At 41.7% G+C, this 22,954-nt stretch overlaps 2 long non-coding RNA genes across 2 annotated transcripts in view; one reads left to right on the top strand and one right to left on the bottom strand.

Annotated features, from left to right (window-relative positions):
• LOC145534326 (uncharacterized) overlaps positions 1–18,414 on the bottom strand; it is a 24,098-nt gene extending 5,684 nt beyond the window's left edge. The window contains exon 1 of the long non-coding RNA XR_014074468.1: positions 18,082–18,414. This is a non-coding gene — a long non-coding RNA (uncharacterized LOC145534326). The remainder of the gene's footprint in view (positions 1–18,081) is intronic.
• LOC145534325 (uncharacterized) lies at positions 18,365–22,954 on the top strand. Its single transcript, XR_014074467.1, has 2 exons — positions 18,365–20,129; positions 22,765–22,954. It is a non-coding gene; the product is annotated as an uncharacterized LOC145534325 (long non-coding RNA).

The following is a 22,954-nucleotide window of genomic DNA, read 5'->3' as shown; positions in this document are numbered from 1 at the left end:
GATAGCCAATGTCTATTCTACACATTTTCCTCATTTAAGAGACTAGAAAAGGGTCATTTCCTTTGAAAGATGCTCCGAGTATTGACTGACAGACCAAGCATCTCCTGACAGCCCAGTGGGTGTGATTTCTTCTCTTGAGCAGAAAGTCATTTTGTTGTAAGGAGGAATTGACATCCTAGCAGTATGATGCACTTTTTTATTTGAATATGAGATAAGAAAAAAAAATGATTTCCACGAGTGATTGTAGCTTTTCTCACTTCCCGCATTCTCCTCCCTTTGGTGTAATCCACAGGAGAGGACTCTCCCTCCCCCATGACACACTCGTTGCAAGTTAATGCTCATCACAGCAGAAATCACGAACACAGATTGTTTGGGCAGATAAACCCTGTTGCCTAAGTCAAACATCTATCATGTCTCTATGCGTCCTTCTGTACCGCAGGCCAAACAATCACAATGATTGAATTTACATTATGTAATTGTTTCAGTTTTATTTTAAATGTAGCATGAAATACTACAGAAAGTCTGATTAATTTGGAAAACAGAGGAAAAAAAGAAGAGACAAACCCAAAGTTAAAAAGATCAGTTTTGAATCCACAAAATATCTCTCCATGTGGACTCTTACGAATGCCTGATACGTTTTGTTTGCAGAAGTCCTGAAAGAAGCAAGAACGTGCTGGAACAGGGTTCCCAGTGCTAGTAATATGCTCATGATCCCCTAACAACTAACAAGGAAAGTGATAAAACAAAGATTCACAGTTAGTAAAGGATCGAGAACTGTTCTTCAAATAATATAACTATTGGCAAGTAAACGATTTTCTTGTCTTGTTTTCGAATAAAACAATTTCCTCCCAATATGGTAGTATGCTTATAAGCCTATTACATTTTCAAAAACGATGAAGAGGCAGATAATATATTACCTTTGAGGAAATAATTGACAGCTAATCAAAACTTCCAGGTAAAATATGTCTATCAACGTCACAAGTTATCTATTTGCAAGACACCTACATTTTCTAAGTGGCATCAGATGTCAGATTTGAGTGTATTATTAAAGATGATACTTATGAAGACTAGAGTTGTAAAATGATCCGTGATGCCTTGAATTTAAGATTTCATTCCAAGCAATCCAGGAAGATCTCAAATCTAACTAAAATAAGAATGTGGGTGAACTATTCACTCCTTATTTATAAGGAAGAATGGGAGGATATATAATAACCCACAAATATGTGTCCTTTTAAAGATGAAATGAATGAATCTGGACAAACTGGAGAACAGTGAAGTAATCATTTTGTTTAATTCCAATGAAAAACGTTAAATGAGTTCAACTACACTAATGATAAAAAATTAATGCAACTAAATAATAAAGGGATCAATAAAAATGAGATAATTTGATTATTTGGTTTGGTTTGAGGATGTTTGTTTAGGCTTGAAAATAACTCCTACTTTCCTGAGTAGATATGCTCAATAACCAGATTGATTCTGCTTTACTCAAAATTGATTTAGTCAAGAAAGTTTCAGCCTGGATTATATTTCCTTTTTCTCTTAATAATCTTCTACGATTCACTGTGATTCCATAATTTTTGTATTAAAGAAAGCATGCATAAATCATAAAAGAATGAAAAGAACTGATTTTCTTCTCTTCTTTTTTTGACTGCACCACACAACCCCTGGCAATGCTGTGTTCAGTCCGCTTACCTGAGCAGCATGGAGTGCCAAGTCCTAGCCACTGGACCACCAGGGAATTCAGGAATCTTTAAATAGCATTCTAAGAATTAGAACTTTTTATTCAGATAAAATGAGAGTTCTAAATTAGATGGTTTAAATAGAAAAGTTATTATTTTTAATGATATATCAATATTTCTATTCACTTTTCAGAATCCAAATTTAAGTTCACTCTATTAAAAGTGAAATCTGTGAGCTTATTATGAATGTTATAAAGTTAGATAAAATAACACTATATAAAATTATTTGCTTTGGTGGTGATACTAAAAATGCAAATTTGGGGGAAATAGCATTATGGTAAAAATAATATTCTTACTTAATTACAAAGCCTTTTAGCACCAGTGTGTCTAAAATTGGTTTTCATGAAGGCATAATTTATAATTTCATTCAGGCAAGGTGTGGTATTCCACCAATGGAAATAAGAGCTGTGCTTGAAAAAAACTTAATATTCTATAGTACACAGAATACTGAACTATGAAATTTAGTTAACAAACTACTGTTGGCTATAAAGGTTATTTTGGCATGACAGTAGAAACGTCTATCATCAAACACACATAACAACTGAGCATTAAAGAGTTCTTTTAGGTATCAACCTAAGTGTCCTGTGATAAAATCAAATATGTTCTAAATAGTTCAGTTCAGTTGCTCAATTGTGTCCAACTCTTTGCAGCCCCATGGACTGCAATATGCCAGTCTTCCCTGACCATCACCAACTCCCAGAGCTTGCTCAAACTCATGTTCATCGAGTTGGTGATGCCATCCAATCATCTCATCCTCTGTCATCCCCTTCTCCTCCTTCCTTCAATCTTTCCCAGCATCAGGGTCTTTTCCAATAAGTCATTTCTTCGCATCAGGTGACCAAAGTATTGCAGAAGGGAATGGCAAACCACTTCAGTATTCTTGCCTTGACAACCCCATGAAAAGGCGAAAAGAAGTTCTGCCTCCACATTTTATTTCTTTTGTACATTATTTAGAGATATTTAACAAAACCCTTTAAATCAAACCCTTAACAACAAATCAAAGCTTTGTCAGAAAACTTCAGTTTTTGAAGCTTTGGTGAACTGCAACACAAATCACTCCTTAAAAAAAAAACTTGCAAAGAAGAAGACAGAAATATGTCCAAAAAGTAAGACAGGAACTGAGCAAGGTCAATGTCACCCATTCAGGGAGTTGGCAAGATTTAATTTTAGAATTTATTAATGATATTTAGCATAGCTTAATTTATAGTAACTTATTTCTGATGGACCTTCTCCTATAGTCATTAATATCCTGAATGCAGGAGCACAAAATTGAGAGTATGTATGATTTTACATCATCTCAATTTGGAAAAATTTACTCAGAATCATTAACAGACTACCTTAATATCAGAGTTTTTTACTATGTGTTGTTCTATTTATGAGGTTTTTTGTTTGCTTGTTTTTTGCCCCTAAATAAAGAGGGAAAGGTAGTAATTGAGAAAACCTAGAGGCTTCAACAGGTATACATCTCAATTTAAAAGACAGAATTAAGAATATCTTCCATTTAGAATTTTTTGGCTTACCAAGTATCTCTGTATTAAAAAGAGAATTTTCTAAAAAAAAAAAAAGTATGGTTTATGGAAGAGTCCATTGATAATGTCAGTAATTTTAATCTTATTAATCATAAATTCAACTTTTGAAGAGAAATTATATAAAAATTCAAAACAATATGAGATTTAAAAAAAAATCTTCAGAACAATGTGAAGACTTTGGTACAGAGACAGATATGCCTTAGAAACCGATCATATCATGGACATGTCCCAAGAATGTGCAATTATACTGCTTATGTTAATTTAAAGCATTAATACCCAATGTATTAATAAATTAATAAATTTATTATGTATAAATAATTAATATAGGTGTTCATATATAAAGTCAATCTTAGTAAGAATTGCTAAAGGTTTGCTTTACATTATAAAAATATGTTATGTCTATGTTTCAATAAAAGAAATAATTTAATTTTCTAATAGTTTTGAATATAACTATTTTATGGATTAATCAATATAATTAAACTAAATTTTCAGTCAATAAGTAAACACTCTAGTTACATAATTTTAGTTGCTTTTATCATTCCCTTTTACTCTAAGAAATGTTCCTGCTTGGATGGTAAATTTCATGGTCATGTACTTACACACTGGACCTTGTTCCAATAAGAGAAAGCACCTGGACTTCTGTTTTCAGTTAGGATCTAGAGAGAAACAATAGACTACTGCTTCTACTCTAACCATGAGTTAGTTATTTAATTTGGATAAAGCTAGAAAACCATAGTTTTCTCACCTATCAGAGAGCTAAAGATGCATAGAAAGCTACATAAACGTAAATCTGGAAGTTAATTTTTCCTTTCTAAGTAAGAAAATAACAAAATGTTCTTTCGCTTCTGGTGGAGCAAGATGAGAAAGAAAACGCCAGTGTACTTGGAGAGTAAGGAGAAGCTGGAGGAAATTTTAAAAGACTTTATTGACTGTATGTAGTCTGGCATGAAAGTTTAAAATCTTGATAATCCTGAATTAACTGTTTTTCAAAAACTAGGAGAACATGACAGAGAGAGATTGCCAAAGGTGCAAAAAGACTTCCCAGCAATTCAAAAACCTAAGGGTTAACCTATACAGCAGAAAAAGACCTCATGTGATCCAGAAAGATGGAGATTTGACTAAGACAATGAAGAAATCATTAGAGCTTCACAGTGCTCAGATTTCAAGGCCAGCGGAATACCTTCTTCCAAAGCCTTCTGAAAGCAATGTTGATCAAAATCTAACTAAAGCTCCAACAAAGAAATTTATCAAATTTAACAGCAGTTTAGGTGGACAAGGTGCCCACACTTTGAGCCTGACTGAAAAAGAACATGCCGTTTTCTGGGTTGTTCAGTTGCTGATTTGTCATTGTTCAGTCACTCAATCATGTCCAACTCTTTGCAACCCCATGGACTGCAGCATACCAGGCTCCCCTGTCCTTCACTATCTCCCAGAGTTTGTTCAAATTCATGTCCATTGAGTCGGTGATGCAAGTATTATTTATTTTAGTCTCAGTTCAGCTCAGTTTAGTCACTCAGTCCTGTCCAACTCTTTGCGACCCCATGAACGCCAGGCCTCCCTCTCCATCACCAACTCCCTGAGTCCACCCAAACCCATGGCCATTGAGCTGGTGATGCCATCCAACCATCTCATCCTCTGTCGTCCCCTTCTCCTCCTGCCCTCAGTCTTTCCCAGCATCAGGGTCTTTTCAAATGAGTCAGCTCTTTGCATCAGGTGGCCAAAGTATTGGAGTTTAACATCAGTCCTTCCAATGAACACCCAGGACTGATCTCCTTTAGGATGGACTGGTTGGATCTCCTTGCAGTCCAAGGGACTCTCAAGAGTCTTCTCCAACACCACAGTTCAAAAGCATCAATTCTTCAGCACTCAGCTTTCTTTATAGTCCAGCTCTCACATCCATACATGACCACTGGAAAAACCATAGCCTTGACTAGATGGACCTTTGTTGACAAAGTGATGTCTCTGCTTTTTAATATCCTGTCTAGGTTGGTCATAACTTTCTTTCCAAGGAGTAAGCATCTTTCAATTTCATGGCTGCAATCACCATCTGCAGTGATTTTGCAGCCCAGAAAAATAAAGTCAGCCACTGTTTTCCCATCTATTTCCCATGAAGTGATGGGACCAGATGCCCATGATCTTAGTTTTCTGAATGCTGAATTTTAAGCCAACTTTTTCACTCTCCTCTTTCACTTTCATCAAGAGGCTCTTTAGTTCTTCTTTGCTTTCTGCCTTAAGGATGGTGTCGTCTGCATATCTGAGGTCATTGATATTTCTCTCGGCAATCTTGATTCCAGCTTGTGTTTCTTCCAGCCCAGCGTTTCTCATGATGTACTCTGCATATGAGTTAAATAAGCAGGGTGACAATATACAGCCTTGACGTACTCCTCCCTATTTGGAACCAGTCTGTTGTTCCATGTCCAGTTCTAACTGTTGCTTCCTGACCTGCAACTGTTATCTTACACACAATGTCTGAAACGTACTAAAAAATTAAAAGACATGAGAAGTGAATGTACATGTTACTAAACTGTGTCGTTAAAACATGGATTTTAAATTACTGTGAGATAGTGGAAAAACTGAATAACGTGAAAAGATGAAGTTTAGCAGCAATTTAAAACTATTTTTAAAAATTTGAAGACAGAACAATACAAATTATCCAGACCAAAAACACAAAGAAACATCATAATCAAGATAATTATGGAAAAACAATGATAATAATAACAGGATTGAGAGTCTGCAGTTTGAGCGGCGATCTTCCTTCACTGAAGAAGTAATTGGAGACCCGGAAGGAGAAGAGAGTGAAGAGGGCAGAACCAGTCTTTGAAGATATAATGGTGATAATTTTTTAACATTGAAGAAGAAAATCAACCCACTGATCCAGAAAATCAATGAAACCTAATGCAAAAACCGGAAACAAAACAAAACCTGCTTTGAGGCATATAATATCTGAACTTCTGAAAAACAGTGTAAAAGATAATACAAAAGTAAACTTTTTACCATTGGGGGAAAAAAGAAAAAGCAGAGGCAAGAAGGCAATAGCTCAACAAATTTAACTTATGACTTAAAAAAACTCTCAAACCAGAATTCAATTTTTAGCAAAAATATCCTTCAAAAGTGAGTTATTTTCAGAAGAAAAAAAAATTAAGTTTGTGACAAGCAGACCTGCCTTAGAAACACCAACATCAGTTCTTCAGGCCAAAGGGAAATCACACCAGATCTTTAGGAGGAACAAGAGGTAAATAAAAGCCCACTTTTCTTCAATTCTCTCATTTTCTTTAAAAGTTACATGACTCTTTAAAACAAAACTTTATATTTTATATAAAGTAGTATAATTGTAAATCCAGAATAACAATGAGAAAGATGCATATTGTAATCTCTAGAGAAATAGTTATAAAAGCAACATAAAAATACAGTTAAAAACAAAAAATAAGAATTAAAATAGACTACTACAAACACTCAGTTATGTCAATGAAGCTGGGAAAAATGAAACAAACCCAAAGGGAGATGGCGCTACAGAAAACAACTATCAACGACGCAGCAAACCTGGGTCAGACTGTGCTGCAGTAACTGTATCTACCTTTGACACTCCAGTTGAAAGACAGAGAATGGCGACCCAGGTGAACAGAACAGATTTTCAATTTACTGTTGAGATGAACACAGGCATGACCTGGGAAGTGTTAAAGGCTCACTGCACAACTAGGAGCTCTCCAAATTAACTTCTTCTTGGTCACAGTGCTGATTTTAAAAAAAAACAAATAATATAAATGTGCTCATTTGAAGATATATACAAATTCTATTATATGTTACATACTTTATTATTATTACTAAAACACAATTCTGTATCAATTTTTTAAAATTGTACCCATAAGCATTTTAAAGCCTTTCAGAGCAGTTTAAGGTTAGAGCAAATCCGAGAGGAAGGTACAGAAATTTCCTATATACCCCTTCCTCTTGATTACAACATTCCCCAGCAGAATGGTGAATTTGCTACAATGAACTGTGTGTAAAGTCATCACAATACTCAAGGTTACCTGGGTTTTATCCTATGTTGTCTCTAGAAGTTTTATAGTTTTGTATTTTACAGCAGTTTTTTGCAAGAAGTAAATTGTACAGAATTGCAGGCACGTGGTGATAATAAAAAGCAGACAAAGTAAAAGACAGCTTTATTACTAGTTCCAAATTCTCCGCAGGTGATGCACACTCTTATAACCTGCAACCATGATGGACTATTCCCTCAGCCCTGCCTTCCTGATTACAACACCTGCAAGCTATACAGGTCCACAACCTCCAAATCTCACTTTAGAAGCCCTTTTGTGTGGGAAGTTTTTTTTTTTTAATTCCAAGATTCGAGTTGGTGCCATTTCTAAGTCTATCCAACACGCTTGTCATTCCCCTATCTCAATCATAACAGGTGAGTTTTCACTTGTCTGCTTAATGTCCTACCATTTATTGGGTTTCAATTGGAATCACTAGACATTCACATCTTTACGGACGGGGGTATATCTACAGCTCTGTCTCTGTCTCTATCTATCTGTCATCTGTGTATCTACCTGTTGCTGCTGTTGTTCAGTCACTCAGTCGTGTCTGACTCTTTGCAACCCCATGGACTGCAGCATGCCAGGCTTCCCTGTCCTTCACTATCTCCCAGAGTTTGCTCAAACTCATGTCCTGAGTCAATGATGCCATCCAGACATCTCATCCTCTGTCGTCCCCTTCTCCTCCTGCCTTTAATCTTCCCCAGCATCAGGGTCTTTTGCAATGAGTCAATTCTTCGCATCAGGGGGCCAAAGTACTGGAGCTTCCACTTCAGCATCAGTCCTTTCAGTGAATATTCAGGACTGATTTCCTTTAGGACTGACTGGTTTGATCTCCTTGCAGTCCAAGGGACTCTCAAGAGTCTTCTCCAGTACCACAGTTCAAAATCATCAATTCTTCGGTGCTCAGCCTTCTTTATGATCCAACTCTCACATCCATACATGACTACTGGAAAAACCATAGCTTTGACTATACGGACCTCTGTCGGTAAAGTGATGTCTCTCCTTTTAAATATGCTGTCTAGGTTTGCCACAGCTTTTCTTCCAAGGTGCAAGCATCTTTTAATTTCATGGCTGCAGTCAGCTTTGACAGTGAACTGTGAGATAGTACATTTTGGTTGTTTAAACTTCCAGGCTATGGTCCTTCGTTCTGGCAGCCCCAGACAATTAAGGCTAAATGGAGCAGCAGGAACTAGTGGGAACTTTGGGTGGGAATGTGGTCATCACAGCCATTGCAAGAACCGTCTGCTGACTTTTTCCAAGTTAAATACCCTCACTATGTCCCAGCATTTCTACTCTAGGAAAGGTGCTTATACAAGGTGGGTGCACATGTGTGTCTGGAAAGTCAGAGTGTGGGGGGCAGTGAGCCCACGCAAGTGTTTGAGGCAGGGAGTGATGGAGAGGGTGTGCTGTTAGCAGTCCCACGGGAGGCCGCTCGGCTGCTGGAGGAGGCGTGTGGAGGGAAGGATGCAGAAGCCGAGCCCCAGGCAAGGGCTGCCCTGAGCAGAGGGGCCCGGGGCAGTAAACTCACACACAGGCTGATACCTCCTGACTAACTGCGTGAAGACATTTTCTAACCCTCAAAATTCCCTCTCAGAGTACATTCATGCTTGTCAGAAATACAGATTGCCAGAAACACTCGGGCTGGTGAAAGTCATGAGAGGGCAATTTGTTTCTCGAAGACACACCTCATGACATGTGGAAGTAGGCAGGACTTTCCTTCATGTCGTTGGATTCTGCTGTCCCATACGCAACTGTTCCCACACATAACTGTGCCCAAACATGACTGTGCCCGTACACGACTGTGCCCGTACACAACTGCGCAAAGACGGCTATGCCTGTACATGACTGTGCCCATACACGACCGTGCCCAAACTCGACCGTGCCCATACACGCCTGTGCATGAACACGACTGTGCCCATAAACGACTGTGTGCAAACACGACTGTGCGTGAACACAACTGTGCCCGTACACGACCGTGCCTGAACTCGACTGTGCCCTTACACGACTGTGTGCAAACATGACTGTGCCCGTACACGATTGTGCCCGAACACGACTGTGCCCTTACACGACTGTGCCCTTACACAACTGTGCCCGTACATGACTGTGGCTGTACACGAGTATGCCCATACACAACTGTGCCCATACATGACTGTGCCCAAACACGACTGTGCCCATACATGATTGTGTGTGAACACAACTATGTATGAACACAACTGTGCCCAATCACAATTGTGCCCAATCACAACTGTACACAAACATGACTGTGCCCGATCACAACTGTGCCTGAGCACAACTGTGCCCAGCACATGCTGATTAGTTCACGCGGTGGATTTTCTCAGAGCCTCTCCACAGTTTACAGATGGAAGGAAGACGAGGGAGAGCATTTCCACCACACCACGAGACCCGGCCTCCTAGTCTGGGGCTCTGCTCTGTGATCATGGGCAAATCCTTTCACCTCTCTTGGTTCCTGAAATCGTCAAACAACTGAGATTACCTGAGGGAGCATCACAGCTCTGTTCAATCGAGCCTCAAGATGCTCAGAGAATCTCTTGTCTTCGGGAGAAAGAAACGATCTCAAACTAAAATGAATAAGAGGTTTGAGTGGATATGGATACCCAACTTTGACAACAGTCCTAGCACAGCTTCAGTTAAAACCTCACCTTCCATGAGAAGCCAGGAACGCCAATGTGCCTTAAAAATTTCCCCCCAACATCCGGATACAGCACATGGCTTCTGTGGAGCACTCAGAGGCCCTATGACCATAGTTGCTTCAAAACCTCCAACCTCTGACCTTGTACGAGAAGGAGAACAAAAGTGTGACACATGTTCCATTTCTTTAAGAACCTCGCAGCCTCCTCTGCTCTGTAACCTGGAGGCAGTGCTGCTCGCAAACTCCTGGGTCTTGACGAGTGGAGAGAATCCCCCATCTCCCCTCAACGGGCCTGCAGAGCCCCAGCTTGGAGCAGCTGTCTTGCGTGCCCCCCTGTTTGGTCCTGAGGCTTCAGGACCCCCTACCCACACCCCCTACTGCTCTTGCCGCCATATTGATCATCAGCCGGTTTCCCTGGACACCAGCTGGCCTGGGGCTGCACCAGGGTGAAGACGGCTCTCGGGCAGAGCAGCGGGAGCCCAGGGCCCTGTGGTTGGCGCGCGTGCAGTCTGGGCGTCTCAGGCCCCAGACTGCGGTGGAGATCAATGCCGCAGCAGGAGCCTTCATTGTATCTGTGATGGTTTTGAACATTAGTAACAGTAAGGGCAGATTGAGGAGGAAAAACAGGTTCTGGAGCTCCACAGAGAGGAGAGTTGGACTTGAGAAGTGAAGGGCTAAATGATTTTCCTGGGCTCTGGGGTGATCTCTCCTCGCCCCCTCCCACCTCACACCTTTACCTCCTTCCATCCCTGACCGCTGTGCCCCTGGTGCTCATTGAGCCAAGGAGAGGACTGTAAAAACATCTGGCAGCAGATCCGTAATTTTTCATATCAGAGGCACGGCAGTCCAAGAGCTGCTGGCCGGCGCTGGGCATCCCCAGTGGGCAATGAGCAAATCCGTAGTGCTCTGGTTTTCGCTAAAGCAACGCAGCGTGCTCCGAGCTCGGAACGGCACCGCCTCGGTGTGAAAGGAACACGCACCAGCCGTGGGAGGGGGGTGTGTGTGTGTCTTTAATCAGTTTCTGCACATCTGTCTTTACACAGTTGGACTCCTTCACAAAAGTCACCCTAACTACCTTAACATATGTAGAGCCAAATTAAAATTACTTTATCAATCTTGCATTTTCAGCTTTACCATCTTTGGGGTTATTTTCCATCCATGTGTTTCATTATTTCAGTAAAGTCGTCTTGTCTCCCTAACTGAGAGAAATCAGCCAGTAGAAGCCAAGTTAAATTGGGGCTGGGGGTGGGGATGGAGGAGAGCAAAGGGAAAATTTAATGTACACAAGCATTTCCGTCTCTTGTCCACATTCTCATCTAAAGGTTTTACAAGGTTTTCATAGTCACCATTTTCTTTCTCTTTTACTGAACAATATATTTTCCCTGAATTGAGCCCTTTCAACAAATTTCTTTTTGAGTCAAAGTGGGATTTTGAATATAGTGTAAAAAAGAACATTATCTTTTCTATGCATAACAGTCATTTTTTCACAGCGGTAACACTGCCCCCACATGATTTCGTAAAGGTTTTTGTGTCCAGGATCCTTTCCCAACATGTCCTTAAAATGGTCAAGCACACCTTTACCTACAGGCAGCATTACCTGTGTCAACCATGGCAAGACAGAAGAAACAAAATATAGGGTGAATGTGATTCTTGAAAGTATAAAATACAAATAACACAGATATTAAAACAAGCGTCCAACTGGAACAAAGATAAGGTACAAACTTGCCTGGAAAGTTTCTGTATGATTCGTTTTACTACATCTTAAGCAGCTCATCATTTGTGAAATAGAAATTTACCATGACATTTTCTTATTCTTTCAAATTTTATGGGCAAGGATGAGGTGTATTTTATTCCTGTTGCAACTTCATCAAATCAAAACAGTTTCTGGATAGCAATTAGAACATAGGGAAAACAGCTATAAAGGCCCCTCAACATATGCACAAGCAGTGTAGTGACCACACCCCATACAGGTGGGTTTTCTTCAGCTGACATCTGAGTTCCTTTACCTCTCACTGCATGTGTTAAGATGCTCAAGAAACGTGCTAGCTAGCCAGGAATAATTAACCCCTTCCAGGAACTGGATAATGACTATAAAACATCAAATTTAAAAACAAATCGATAGAAGAAGAAAAGTGGGAAGGAATAATATTTTTCTTGGAGACATTTAGTTTAACTTGATTCTAAATGACGGCCAAGATGCACTTGGCAAAGCTGCCCCAACAGTGTCTGAGGAAGGTGACCTTGCCCAGTGTTTCTTTCGTTGTAAGATGATCACGCGTCTCAATTCAGCTACGATTGTCAGCAACTGGGGGTGCAGGTTGGACCAGGCAGTGGAGACCCATCGTCACCACCGGGTTGTGTTCTGTGTGGAAATGCCCCAGTCTCCGTATCTCTGTTCCTATGGTCAGTATCCACGTGTCTCCTGACTTGTTACCAGTCAGGCGGCAATACTGCACCTTCCTGCTCTCACCGACTGGACTCCTGGGCAGGTATCTGTCTAGGATGAATGGGCAGAAATAAATGGAGCTTCAGGGTCATGGAATCGGCTGGATGATGTCAAAACTGTCTCCAGGGTGATGGTGCCAGCACGGTTCTCTCCCGTGGAGCCAGGGACCTCCAGATCCCACCTCACCAACAAGTAGCACTGTCAGACTTTTTAACTTTTGCCAATCTGGTGGGTGCAAATGGCATCTCATTATTGTTTTAATTTGCATTTCTCAGATTACTAATGAGGTTAAGCATCTGTTCCTGTGTTTATTTGCCATATTTTTTTTTCTCTGCTGTGAACCTATTAGGTTGTTTGCCTTTTTATTACTGATTTGGAGAAGTTTTTTATAAACATATTTTGATGATTAATCCTTTGTTAATTAAATGTGTTGCAAATCTGTACTCCCAATTTATGCCTTGTCTTTTCCCTGCTTTGTTGCATATTTTTTGACACAGGATTTCTTAATATAGTTCAATCTCTTGTTTTGTTTTAGCTTTCTTTTCTTTTGAGGTTTATGTTTCCTGGGACTACTTTAATAAATTTTCCACTACTTCAAGGTTGTAAAGTTATTATACTGAATTTTCTTATGAGAGCTTTAAAGTCTGATTCATACTGGTATTCTCAATACACTAGAATTGATTGTGGTTTGTGGATGGGGTGGGCTGGGGTGAAATTTCATTTCCCCTCCCCCATGGAGAGCCAATTTTCCAGCACTGGTTATTAAACAGTCCAGTCTACTCACTGCTTTGTGATGCTACCTCTTTCCTGTGGCAAAATGCATTTTGCAAAAAGTGAAAAGCATTTTTCATGGATATACAGTGAGCATTTGTCAAAGATGTAGTCAGTCTTTCATGAGGGAACCACCACGATGTGGAGCTCATTCAAAGGAAGATACAAGAATTGATGCTGTGGTCCTTCAGCTGAGTATAAAGTCAGACCCGTGTCAGAGAGTCATGTTAGATACAAAACTGGCCACCACCTTACAGGGAGATACAGCCTTCCACTTTGGAGCCATCTTCTCTTCAGGACGGAAATCGCTGCCGTTCCTTCTAGACAAAACCATCACATTGTTCAGTTTCTTCCAAGTCTCACAGATGGCATCTGAGTCCTCATTAATGAGAGTCAAGTTAAGTCACAGGAGATTTCCGAGGCAGACTTCTTAGATGACTCTGACAGCTACTGGTTCTCCAACTTGAACTAATATGCTGATTAATTCGTTCATGGAGTTTTTAATTCCAAATATTACACAATTTTTCACGTAAATTAAAACTTCTTTCCAATACATCTGTTGTTTTGGTTATTTTCTTATTTATTTGTCAGACCCTTTGATATTACCTTCAGTAATTTTTTAAATTAATAGACTTTATCTTGTAAAGCAGTTTTAGGTTTATGGGAATAGAAAGTACAGAGAGCCAGCCTGCACCCTCTTCCTTTGCCGCAGATACATACATGGTGTCCCCATGAGTCACATCTTGTGGAGGTTCTGTCACTGATAAATCAATATTGATACATCGTTCATAATCAACATCCCTTAGGTTTCCCTCTTGGTGTTGTACATTCAATGTACAACAAACTAGAAATGGACGCATTTATGATGATATGTATCCAGTTATAATATCATGAAAAATAGTTTCACTGCCCTAAAACGCCTCTGCTTTCCACTTATCCCTTCCTCTCCCAACCCCTGGCAGCCCCGGATCATTTTATGGTCACCCTCCTCTGCCTTTTCCAGAACAGAACATCATATGGCTGCAATCCGCATTTCAAGTCTTGTTTCTTTACTTGGTAATATACATTTAAGCTTCCTCCCTGGCTTTTCATGACTTGAGAGTTCATTTCTTTTTAGCTCTAAATAATCTTCCATTCTCTGCATGATCATATTTTCCTTTATCTATTACCTCCTGAAAGGCATCTTGGCAGCTTCCACCTTTTGGTAATTAGGAATAAAGCTGCCATAAATACCTGTGTGCAGGTTTGCATGTGGACATAAGTGGTGAATTTTCAGGAATATTTTTGTTGTTTTTACATAAAGCTAAGATAATTTTCTCCGAGTCGGGTATATAATTGCCACATAAAACACAGAATGCCCTTTTAAATCTGAATTTCAGCTAAACAGTGAATACATTTTAATACACATACTTCATAGGACATTCTTATATTAAAAAATAGTTCATTTACCTGAAATTCACATTCTACTGGGTATCCTGCACTTACCACTAAGTCTGGTAGCTCTAGTCAGTATACTTTTTAAAACAGTCCACTCTTTCCTTACGGTTCTCTTATTTCAGACCTGCAGAGGCCGTAGGGCTGACCACGGCCCCTCAGACCCTGGCCCCTCTACAGGAAGCCTGCCGGCTTTTCTCTGATATAAACTGGAAATCTAAACCTGGAGGCAAACTTCACAAAATCATGGGACCACCCCCGCCCCCGTGCCTGGCACCTCCTGGAATCTGTAACTCTCAGACTTGTCCACTCGGAGCCTCCAGCAATTCATCAATGGCTCCCATGGCGGCTTCTATTGTGTGCCTGCTCCAGGAAATTGAAATATCTTTCCATAAAAATCTAGAATAATTCTGTTGGTATCTACAAAGCAGGTTGCTAGGATTTTAATAGGAATTTTATTAAATCTATAGATCAAATTGGAAGCAATTGGCATCTTATCAATATTGAGTCTTTCAATCTAAAACAAAATATCTGTTTAATCATATCTTTAGTTTCTTTCATCAATTTTGAATGTGTCCACATATAAATACATATTTTGCTAGATTAATATCTAAGAATTTCATTTTCGATGCTCTTTTAAATGATATTTTTATTTGAAAGTCCTACTGTTCATTGCTGTTATAAGGGAACGCTATTAGTTTATGTATTGTTGCTGTTCAGTTGCTCAATCCTGTCCAACTCTTTGTGACCCTATGAACTGCAGCACATCAGCCTATCCTGTCCTCCACTATCTCCTGGAGTTTGCTCAAACTCAGGTCCACTGAGTCAATGATGCCATCCAACCATCTCATCCTCTGTCGTCCCCTTCTCCTCCTGCCTTCAATCTTTCCCAGCATCGGGGTCTTTTCCAATGAGTCAGTTCTTCACATCAGGTAGCCAAAGTATAGGAGCTTCAGCTTCAGGTTCAACATCAGTCCTTCCAACAAATACTCAGGGTTGATTTCTTTTAGGATTGACTGGTTTGATCTCCTTGCTATATTTATCTTTATTCTGAGTTTCAAACATTGTTCACTTGAGTTCTCACTAAATGTCCATCTCTTCTCACCTTTGGTGGGCCTACATAGTTGCTATCAGATTTATTGTTCTTCTTAAGAAGTTTATTTTAAATTGATTTTTATATATGTTGACCAGTTTTCAATATATTTTATTTCTCCTTTGTTTGTATTTGTTTTCTTATTTTTACTTTTGGGTTTAAATTATTCTTTCTCTAGTTTCCTAAAGCTTAGATCATGATTTAAGGTCTTTCTTATTTTCTCATATATGCATTAATTGCTATACATTTTCCTTTAAGCACTGCTTTTGCTGCATCTCATAAATGTTGAGGTTTATTTTTATATTAATTTAATTATATTTTTAAATTTTTCTCTTGAGACTTTCTTCACTGATACATGTTATAATAGATATGTTTTTCTTTTTCCCAAATATTTTCACATTTCCAGCTATCTATCTGGTATTGAGTTCTAGTTTCTGAACATACTTTGCACATACTTTGTCTCATTTCTATTCTTTTTAAAATGTGTTTTATGGCCCAGAAGTTGGTCTAACTTGGTGAATGTTCCATGTTAACCTGAAAAAAATGTGTATTCTCATGTTGTTGGATGGAGTATTCCATAAATTCCAATTAGATCAAATTGATTGCTAGTGCTGCTCAAGAAAACTGTATGCTTACTGATTTTCTGCCAGCTTGAAATATCAATTACTGAACAAGGGGTGCTGAAGAGTCCACCTGTAACAGTGGTTTCTCTAGTTGTTCTTGCGGTTCCGCGGGGCTTTGCCTCCTGTGTTTTGATGCTCTGTCGTTAGGCGCCTACGCACGTAGGACAGACGTGTCTTTCAGAGGGTCCATCCCATTGTCATTCTGTAACAGCCTGCGTTAACCCCTGATGGCTTTCCTTACTCCAGACTGTTCAGCTGAGGTTACTGTAAGTTCTCCAGCTTTTCTTTGCTGAGGTTCCAGACTCCTCTGGTTCCTTGTCTGTCTGTGTGACCGACTCTGGGCTTCCCTAAGCACTCCTCCTCAGAGAGTCTGCGCCCTGCCGGCCTGTGAGCTGGAATCCACTGTTATCACATTGGACCCCTTTCAGTGTGAGGTGGGGTGTGACGGAGGAAGACCACTCTGTTATGCTCTGACCCTCGTTAAGTGTCCCCTCATCTTACCCCAGCCCAGTTAAGTGGGACGGGGTCCAGAGCTGGGGTGCTGGCCTTCCCCAGGTGGGATCAGCGTCCGAGGAAGCCAGCGGAGCGCTCGCTGGCCTGTTTCATCATGACTCCTCAGGCACCCCTCCTGCTGGCTCTGGGGCATCTTCTTCAGATGGGTTCCTGGGGGCAAAGTCCACAAAAGCGTGGGGTCCACCCAAGTCTGTGGCCCCAGGAGCCTCCTGCCCTCCTGCTGGTCCACACACCGCCTCCAGCAGCACACCAACATTATATTAAAGTCCCCTGAGGTTTACACCCACAGGGCTTCTGCTCCAGGTGGGCAGGTCTCCACTGGGGCTCTGGTCACCTCCCTCAAGATCTGGGGTGCAGTTCCCCCATGACCTCTGTCCTCTGGTGTGTTTATAAAACTTATTGATTATCTGTGGTTTTTCACCTTTTTCTTATTATAGGGCAGCAGTGACATCTCCATGACCATTAAATGTCAGAGCTGAAAGTGGAAGTACTATATATTCTTGCACAAAGAATGAAAAGGAAGTATTCGGTTTGAAAATTTTTAAAATTATGAAAGAGATAAATGCATCTGTCTAAGGTAATGGATCAAGGTCTTAGAAAAGGCTGGAGAGATGGAATCTAGGTAATGAGTTGAGGGATTCATTTTGGAAAAGAGGAGGTAATGCGTCGTCATCGAGAAAGAATAAGACACAGGGACCCCCAGTGTTCATACCAGCACTACTTACAATGGCCAAGACATGGAAGCAACCTAGATGTCCATCAACAGATTAATGGATAAAGAAGTTGTGATATATATGCATACATACACACACATGATAGAATATTACTCAGTCATAAAAAAGAATGAAATAATACCATTGGCAGCAGAATGGATGGACCTAGAGATTATCATACTAAGTGAAGTTAGTCAGACAGAGAAAGACAAATATCATTTGGTATCACTTATATGTGGATTTTTTTTTTAAAGGTACAGATAAAAAGACAGAAAAGAAGCTTATGGTTACCAAAGGGGATAGTTGGGTTGGGGGAGATAAATTAGGAATTGGGATTAACATATACACACTACTATACATAAAACAGATAAACAACAAGGAAGACACAGGGAACTATATTCAATATGCTATAATAACATATAATAGATGAAAGTCTGAAAACATGAGTCCTAAAAAAGTCTGAGAAGATAAGAGTCTTGTAATAAATAACCTATAACGGAAAAGAGCCTGGAAAGGACATATATGTGTTTCCTCACCAGTTTCCTAGGATCAGGGTCCCACCCTACGACCTCGCTGTGCCTTGATGACCTCATTAATGGCTCCGTCTCCAGAAGAGACACACCGCAGGTTAGCGCTTCAGCATAGGAATTTTGAGGGAAGACAATTCAGCCCACGGCCCTGGACAGGGCAGGGGTTACAGGGTCCGTGGCGGGAAGACCCTAAGCGGGCGGAGGGCGTCCTTAAGGGAGGAAGGAGCACACCACACAGGCTGGGGCCGTCCGCGGTGAGGGGACCGGAAGGCCGGGGGACGACGCTTCCGGAGCGGTTTGTGAGCCGAGCGTGAGCAGAGAGACCGCTGACCCGCGCTCAGTGCCTCGACGACGCGAGGCCCTTCTGCTCGGGGAGCCGCTGGATGTCTTCGCCTGGCTGCCGCCTGGGCCCTGACAGTTCTGCCACAGTGATAAAAAATCTTCCTCCTGGCGCGGCTGCTTATGCTGAGAAAGTCTCACCTTTTCTAAAAATGAATTTGGACTAGTTCCCAGATCATGAGTCTGGCCCTCTGATTTACGGCTCCGGAGATCAGAACGGTGGATAAACTTGGGTCCCTCTCTGACTGCTCCGGAGCGCTGCCGCCGGAGACGCCGCGGGGCTGCGGCAGACTGTCCGCCCCTTTACCGCAGCTGCGCGGGGCGGAGGCTCTGCAGTGCACCCCAGAGTCTCTGCTGCGGGAGCTGCTTTGGGGGCGTCCCGTGAGCACAGCCCAGGTAAATGCCTCCCGCCCTAACGTCCCACCCGCCAGGCAGGGCCATCAGGACTCTGCTTATGTCGTAGTACGCTACCTGTTTCTGAATACAAATCTCACCCACTGCCGGAAATAGAGATTCATTAGCCACACTTTCCAAAATGTTGATTTCTCTGGTTCAACTTCTTATGCAAAAGTGGTTGAATTCTTAAAAACAGATCCTATATCGAGGGGGGAGATCTTCAAATTCTCCAATGAACAGGGAGTGCTCATCACATTTCCTACCTGATCTGAGAAAAACCAACCAACCAACCTGCGGTTAGCAGCCGGAAGTCTTGATTATAAAGGATATTCGACCCTTGAGAGTCCATTAGGTGTCATTCTCAGACACACACTAGACTCACCTTTGGAGCTTTAAGAACAAGAGTTCTGGGCCTCACGGCAGAGCAATTGAATTAAAATCGTCGGGAGCGAGGCCCCTGTGCCTGTGTTTCATCAGAGTGCTCTGGGGACTCTGCGATGCGGCAGGAGCTGAGAAACAGCGAGAAAGCGCAAAACACACCCAGGCAGCGCTGAGCCTCGGCTTCCTGGAGCCCTGGGTCTTTCAGAAATGGCAGCTTTGTGCAGTCTAGGAAGAGGACTTTTCTGAGCAGATTACCAGGGTACTGTTGAAGCAGAGATTTCACCTATTTAAGAGCACAAAACTATTTTTAGTCATTTGGTGATTACACTTCCATGCAAACAATTCATATGCTAATTAAACCTTTGCCTATTCCTTCCAGCAGGGTTTCTAATAGATAACGACACCTCACCTCATTTTGGGTTACTGTTTGAACTTAAAAACGCGAAAACGACATTACTTTTAAAAATATTTAGACTCTCTGCTAATGACAATTGAGAAAATGCTGCTTGTACTACTCACCTTGTTTGCATGTAGAAATTCTTTATTTGTATCATCGCAAATTCCTTTGCTGAACTGACACTTCAGCTTCTGCATCTCCAGTAACTAGTGCACTATGTCACTGCTGCCTCTGCTGTATGCAATCTAGCTCAGTAATTTCTCACCAGTACTTGATACAAAGGTCGTGGCATTTTCAAAGTTACCCCAGGTGACTAAGTTGGGAGAGGTATTTACAGGCCAGCTAGACGAACTCCAAAAAAGGTCTTGGAGGCCAAAGTCTCCCCTTAGGACCCAGACATCTCATTTCCCCAGAGTCTCCAGACAAAGGGCACTCAATGACCTGCATTTCCACCCTCCAGCTATTATGTGAATGACTTGCAGGCAGGCTACTTAGTCTATTGCAATCCTCAGTGAGTGCCCCAGGGAAGAAAGCAATACAGGTAGGTCTCAGTGTGCGTACAGAAGGGTTTCAGGGCACAGAAGGCAGCCAAAGGGTTGAGATGGTTGGATGGCATCACCGATTCCATGGACATGAGTTTGAGCAAACTCTGGGAGATAGTGAAGGACAGGGAAGCCTGGCGTGCTGCAGTCCATGGGGTCACAAAGAGTCGGACAGGAGTGAGCGACTGAACAATGACAACAACACCTTGTGCTCCTTAAGTTGGCCATATTTTTGCCTCACGTGAGGAAGTTCCGTCAAGGGCCCCTAATTTAGCATCTCCAAATGCCTTTGAGCTTCATAGACATCATCTGTTGCTTTGAGTTGGGACTTTCTATGTTTGGGAGGACTTTTCTCGCATTTACAAAGGTTCACAATTCATCCCTAAAACGTCTGTGATTGTGACTTAAAGATCAGCATGCTAAGAAACAGGAGACAAAAAAGAAAAGGCATGCTTTCTCCCCTGAAGTTCTTTTTAATGTGGAGGGGCCCATACAAGACTTGAGAAGGAAAAGATAACATGTGAAATTTAAGTTCCGAGTGGATCTGACCTACAGCACACACGGGAAGTTCAGAGATGGCGTGTGCACTGTGAGTGGAGCAGCGGGGAGGACCCTCGGGAAGATGAGTCCACCACGGTGCTGGGAGCTGCCCTGAAGCTTTGGGGGCCACAGTCTGCGGAGCTGGTTTGATCGCTGGGGACTCGAAGTTCTGTCTCTAGTTTCAGTTTCACAGAGGCTGTGCGGTCCGAGGGGGCCCCCTCACGGGCTGGGCAGTGGTGCCGCTCTCAGGTGGGGCTCAGGTGGGGCTGTCGAGGCAGCGCTGGCATGGCCACTCCCTCGGGGCTTCTCAGCCTGATGGCTGTTCTGAGAGCCCACTGGCCAGGAAGTAGGAAGAAGGCCCTGTGTGCTAGTGCCATTAAGCCTGGGGGGCACCCAGATTCCAACGGGGAGCACACAGCCCCCACCAGCCATGGGAGAGCATGACATGTGGTCTCTTTATCTCTTCTATTTCTCTTTTCACTTTTTAATTTAATTCTCATTTTATATCAGAGTATAGTTGATTTCCAACGTTGTGTTAGTTTCAAGTGTATGACAAAGTGATTAGTTATACATATACATATATCCATTTTTTTCAGATTATTTTCCATCATATGTTATAAGAAAATAATGAATAGAGTCCCCTATGCTATATAGTAGTTTCTTGTAGGTTATCTAATTTTTTATATAAGTAGGATGTATATGTTAACCCCAAACTCCTAATTTACCCCGTCCCCCACCCCACCTTCCCCCTTTGGTAACCATCAGTTTGTTTTTGAAGTCTATTTTGTAAATAAGCTCATATGTACAATGCAATACGACTCAGTCATAACAAAGAATGAAATAATGACATTTGCAGCAACATGGATGAACCTGGAGACAATCATACAAAGTGAAGTAAGTCCAACAGAGAAAGACAAATATCATGTGACATCCTTTATATGTGGAACCTTAAAAATGATACCAATGAGCTTGTGGCCCTCTTCTGGGCTGCAGGGCGCTCTGATGCAGAAGCTGAAATCTCATCTCGGTAAGAAGACAGAGTAAGCGAAGAGGAAGACTTCCTGAGCACAGGAATAGGAAGAGGGGCTGGAGGTGGGCTGTGTCCACTGCGTTTGGGGCCGCAGCATGGTGCGGGTGGAAATTTCACTTTTCCTGAAGCCATTAACACCCTGTGGAAAGGAGGTGAGTGAAGAGCTCCTCAGACTCTCTGGAGGACAGTTTTCTCCCATCATTGACCAGGATCGCCATAAAATAAAGTAAAATGAACTCCTAGAGAAATCAAACCCAAAGCCTACGAAATGTAAGCCCGATTTTTTCCTATTATTAGATTCAACCCTCTTCCCACCCCCTTCACTCCACAGGCATCTGAGTGAAGGTGAGCACTTGCCTGCTTCCCTCTTCACTCCCTGCAAAGCCATCACCTGCCATGACACGGACACTCGGTGGAAGAAATGGCCGTCACCTGCTGTGTGACAGGCTGACACACATCACACCGTATGGCTAATAGATATGACACAGTTGTTGTTTCAGTCTCTAAGTCGTGTCCTGCTCTTTGCGACCCTATGGACTGTGTCTCACCAGGCTCCTCCATCGATGGGATTTCTGAGGCAAGAATACTGGAGCAGGTTGCCATTTCCTTCTTCAGGGGATCTTCCTGACCCAGGAATCGAACCCGCATCTCCTGCATCGGCAGGTGGGTTCTTTACCACTGAGCACCTGGGAAGCCCAGATATTACATGAAAGACTTTGCCCACCCAGGCTACTGGTATTAAGTAGCCATTATTTTTTTCCTAATATTTTAATAAAAGATATTGTTTAGTACATATGTTTAAATAGATATTTAAGCACGCAATCCCCATGCCTATTTTATAAGGCACTGTGGGTATCGTGATCACATATTTAAATGTCTATTAATGTTTATTAATATCCATTAATATCTCCTCTGCTGTCCAGAAGCTCCATAAAAGACAGCTCTTCGTTTGGACCCAGGACAGTGCCTGGGACAGGGTGAGCTCCTCAGTGTTCGCTGAATGAATGCATGCGTGAATTTATACTCCCTGGTTCAACAGTGGAGGTCTTTTCTTTGTGATCCAGGGATCTTTGGAGCACTGTCCTGTATTTCTTTGCTGATGTGACTGGCTTTCCAACCAACAAGGAACTTTCTGAGGGCAAGAGCTGTGTTTGTCTCCATTTTATGAGTCCATCACAGACTGTCTGACCCACTGCAGAAGATCAAGAAACACCATTTGTTTGGATAAATGTGTATAAAGTTTTATCCACACAG

Source organism: Giraffa tippelskirchi, chromosome 14, assembly GCF_054371585.1.
Source record: "Giraffa tippelskirchi isolate mGirTip1 chromosome 14, T2T-mGirTip1v1.2.pri, whole genome shotgun sequence".
Classification (NCBI taxonomy): Eukaryota; Metazoa; Chordata; class Mammalia; order Artiodactyla; family Giraffidae; genus Giraffa; species Giraffa tippelskirchi.
The sequence above is the reverse complement of the archived record's forward strand: the minus strand, read 5'-3'. Positions and strand labels throughout refer to the sequence as shown.